This window comes from Bombus affinis, unplaced genomic scaffold, assembly GCF_024516045.1.
Source record: "Bombus affinis isolate iyBomAffi1 unplaced genomic scaffold, iyBomAffi1.2 ctg00000111.1, whole genome shotgun sequence".
Classification (NCBI taxonomy): Eukaryota; Metazoa; Arthropoda; class Insecta; order Hymenoptera; family Apidae; genus Bombus; species Bombus affinis.
In genome coordinates, this window is record NW_026108849.1 from 318,899 (window position 1) to 324,001 (window position 5,103).

The 5,103-nt window shown below is 36.4% G+C and overlaps 1 long non-coding RNA gene across 1 annotated transcript; it reads right to left on the bottom strand.

Annotated features, from left to right (window-relative positions):
- Nucleotides 1-1,046: 1,046 nt before the first annotated feature.
- LOC126927444 (uncharacterized) lies at nt 1,047-2,009 on the bottom strand. Its single transcript, XR_007715488.1, has 2 exons — nt 1,561-2,009; nt 1,047-1,410 (listed from the first exon to the last, which is right to left on the bottom strand). It is a non-coding gene; the product is annotated as an uncharacterized LOC126927444 (long non-coding RNA).
- Nucleotides 2,010-5,103: the final 3,094 nt, after the last annotated feature.

Consider the following 5,103-nt stretch of genomic DNA (forward strand, 5'->3'; position numbering starts at 1 on the left):
AAGTGATATAGTGATGCAGTACAACGTTATAGGTTATAACGTAATAGTTTATAACTTTATACTTCATATAGTGATGCAATATAACGTTATACGTTATAACGTAATAGTATATAACGTTATACGTCATATAGTGATGCAATATAAAGTTATACGTCATATAGTGGTGCAATATGTCGTTATGCGTTATAAAGTAATAGTATATAACGTTATACGTCATATAGTGTTGCAATATAACGTTATACGTCATATAGAGATACAATATAGTGTTATACGTTATAACGTAATATTCTTTATCGTTATACGTCAAATAGAGATGCAGTATAACGTTATTGGTTATAACGTAATAGTATATAACGTTGTACGTCATATAGTGATGCTGTGTCACGTCCCGCGTTCCGCACGTGACGCCACGAACCAATAACTTATGAATAATTAAACACGACCAATAATAATAAATTAACTAATAACTAACTAATCAAAATAAAAAGAATTATACGACAGACAATCAAAATGAAATAAATGAATCAATAAGAAGAAACACTACAACCAATCATCAATGACATATAAAATACAAATAAAATGAAATAATTAAATGAACCAATTAATAAAACAAGTCGCGATTCAAATGTATGAGATTCCTCTGCGATATCACATGCGTATGCACACACGTGTATGCATATCTATGTGTGTGACCTACTTCGTGAATCTGAATAATTGGTAATCTAATAAAATATAAAAGAAATAAAATATACTACACTACATCAGCATTCTAATAAAAGTGAAAATTGTATACAAGATTACTCTGCGACACACACATATATAGATATACATATGCGTACGCGTATCTTTGGGAAAAATTCATAATATGTATATATATATATATATATGTATGTATGTATACGTTATTAAACCATTGAAACGCAAAGAAATAAATATATAGATTTACATTTCTACGAACCTAGAGAATTATATACGAAATCCACATTTCGGAATATTCAACCAATTAACGATCCGAGAAACAATGAGAATAACAATACGCGCACATATACATATGCATATATATATTTTACATAATGGAAAATTACATTGTGAAATGTATATATATATATACACATATTATTATATCGAACAACTACTCATCTAATATACAAAACCACCTTGTGAAAATTACATTACTGAACATTCAACTAAACCAACTGAAGATTTAGTATAATAATATATAATAATATAATAATATATATATATATACATAGATATGTGAAATAGCGTTGTATATAACCGGAAACAATACAAATGTCACACGACTTCCTCAACAACTTCGACTCTTCGTTCCTGCCGACAATACCTCACACGATGACTGCGTCTTCTAGGGCCACTTACGGATTCTTTACAATTCTTCTTCTTCTTGCACTGAAATATCATATGCAGTGAATAAAACACGAAAGAAGCAGGATGAACTAAATAAAAGAAATCATAACAAGATACACACCGAGACAATCCGCATGGGAACCTCTGACAAAGTATCTATCATTAAATGCATAATAATCAAGATGCACAAACCTCATCTGGAAGTCGACACCACTCACAGCGTGCCAATGCAAGGGAGGAAAACGAATGAAATTGTATTTCGTGAAGACGTTTCACCACTTTCCATAGATCAGAAACTGGAGTTACACAACTAATAACCTAATAACAAGAAAGTAATATAAAATATACACGATTTAATATATAGCAAATATGGACATATAAATCTACAAGGAGCAAAATATATCTCATATTGTCAAATAAAACCAAATTGTCAAAAGATCATCAGGACACGACGCCAACGAAGGTGCCACTGTGCCTATTTGGATGGAAAACCGCCACTTCAGCATCATCCCTCGCACATATTCACACACGCACGTCGATCACGTCATCTCGTACCATTCACATATCTTCCTCCTCTTGCGCTAAAACAAATTCACAAGTTTAAGGAAACAAACAACATGCGAAACGAGACAGAATACTAAAAACACACTCACACAGTTCGCACAGGTGCGGACGCTTTTGTGTCCATGACTCAACATAACCTGTAATCATCAAACTCCACGTTCTCTCATGGGAACTCTAAAAACCTGCAACATTGCGATTCCCACCGGAACGAACTGTCACGTGACTGCCATCCCATTGGGGATATCATTATAAAAAGCGTAGCGACACAATTCAAATCGGAGTAATCGTTACCAGTTAGAATAAAAGGGAGTAATCGTTACCAGTTAGAATAAAAGGGAGTAATCGTTACCAGTTAGAATAAAACGGAGTAATCGTTACCAGTTAGAATAAAACGGAGTAATCGTTACCAGTTAGAATAAAACGGAGTAATCGTTACCAGTTAGAATAAAAGAGAGTAATTGTTAGCGGGTCAGTTGAATAAAGGAATGGAAGAGAGTAATTGTTAGCGGTTCGGGAGAATTTAGCGAAAAATAAAGAAGAGTCAGATTAATTGTTAGCGTTAGCGTTCCCGCAGGGAGGGCTCGCTTTGCGAGCATATGGGGGCTGGCAAACCCACGTTCCCGCAGCCAGGGGGACCGTCGGGACAAGCGTCCCGCTACGTGAGTCCCTATGTACACCGCAAGGAAGGTTGCCGGCGGAGAGAGGCAGCCTCACTCTCTCCAAGGGGCCTTGGGTAGTAGCGCACCCACGATCCTGATGCCAAGGGTGGGACCGTCGGGGAAAATTCAGGGTTTGTAGGCGCCCTGTAAGCCCCGCTTACGTGAGTCCCATCTGGGTCTGCCGAGCTCGGTTAGCAGGACGCCGGGCCGGTAGTGACGTGGCCGTACATCCACACGATAGTCCCACCAGCGACTTAGGCTGGTACCACGGGCGGGTCGAGTTATAGCCCGGAGGGAGTAGCGACCCCTCTGCTCGGCCAAAAATGGGTATGGACTCGTGGTGGCAGTGGTTGATGGCCAAGATGCTGGCAAGAGGGCCGAGTTAAGGTGTTCGTCCTACACCGAATGGTCTACGGCGTGTGAGCAGCGTCCCAACTGCTCCGGTACCGTCCCGGTAGACGGTAGGGCTTAGAAAGGGCCCCGTTCGACCTGAGACGAGCGACAGCCCCTGCAGGCATAGCTAATCCAGGAAGCAGGGCACTGTGTGCCTTGCGCGACGGTTGGGCGTTTACCCAACCCCAATTGGTCCAGGGGACCCGGGTTACTGTATGGACAAAAGTCTGGGAAAGTACCCGTTACCAAAAATTGCATATATGTATGTATGTATGTATGTTAGCGTTAGCGTTAGCGATTAATTGTTAGTGGTTCAGTTAGAACAATCAGAGTAATTGTGAAAAGAGAGTAACTGCCATTAGTTGGTTCAGTTAGAATATAGTCAGAGAAATTGTTAGCGTTCGGGAAAATTTAACGAAATTAAAGAAGAGTAATTCAGTTAGAATAAAGAAATAGGATAGAGCAATTGTGATTAGTTGGTTCAGGAGAATTTAGCGAAAATAAGGAGAGTAATTGTTAGTCGTTCAATTGAATTTGAGTGAGTCTGATATCAGTTCGTTCAGTTGATTTAATTAGAATTTAAGTTAGGATTAGAGAATAATTGTTCGTTCCAGTTCGAGTTTAAGAATTACGAGATATAAATGTTATTAGTCAGTTCAAATTATAAAATAATTGTTATTAGTCAGTTAGGATTAAAACAATAGTTGGCTCAAGTTTTTGTGTTAGAATTTCGAATTGTTAAACACGTCCGGACACACTGTTGTTTACACTGTTCAAATTAAATAAAGATTAAAACGAAAAATTATAGAAGTGTCGATCTTTGTAAAACCGGAATCACCCCAGCGGCCTGCCCTTTTATCAGCGGAGACCAACGTCAGGTGAGTCAACTTTAATTATTATTAATAATTAATAATTAAAATAATAAATAATATCAATGATTAGTATAATTCGTCATTAATTCCGCCTGTAATAATTATTTATAATATAATTGTTTATTCCAAACAATCCACTCCCGTGCTAGTATTCCTGCGCATAGCAGGTTAGCCGAAACGTGGAGATTGTTGACAAGTGGCCTAAACTCCGGTCAACGCTACATAATCTAACAAGAAATATCTAATTGAAACAGTCCTTAGACTGTTTCTGGTGGCAGCGACTACTACATTGTTTAAAATTGCAAAATTTGGATAGCGAAACGTAACAGCTGTATAACGTTATACGTTATAACGTAATAGTATATAACGTCACACGTCACATAGAAATGCATTATGTCGTTATAAGTTATAACGTAATACTCCATAAGGTTATACGTGATATAGTGATGCAATATAAAGTTATACGTCATATCGTGGTGCAGTATAACGTTATACGTTATAACATAGTAGTATATGACGCTATGCGTCATATAGTGATGAAATATAACGTTATAAGTGATATAGTGATGCAATACATCGTTATACCTTATAACGTGATAGTATATAACGTTATACGTCTTATAGTGATGCAGTATAACGTTACAGGTTATAACGTGATATTATATAACCTTGTACGTCACATAGTAATGCATTATGTCGTTATACGTTATAACGTAATACTCCGTAACGTTATACGTGATATAGTGATGCAATATAACGTTATGCGTTATAACGTAACAGTATATGACGTTATACGTCTTATAGTGATGCAATATAACGTTGTATGTGATATAGTGATACAATATAACGTTATGCGTTATAACGTAATAGTATATAAGGTTATACTTCATATAGTGATGCAATATAACGTTATAAGTTTTAACGTAATAGTATCAACGTTATACGTTATACAGTGACCCAATAATACGTTATACGTCATATAGAGATGCAATATAATGTTTTACGTTATAACGTAATAGTCTATATCGTTATACGTCATATAGAGGTGCAATATAACGTTATAAGTGATATACTGATGCAATATATCGTTATACCTTATAACGTAATAGTATATAACGTTATACGTCATATAGTGATGCAATTTAATGTGATACTTCATATTGTGGTGCAATATATCGTTATACGCTATAACGTAGTAGTATATAACGTTATACTTCATATAGTGATGCAATATAACGTTATAAGTC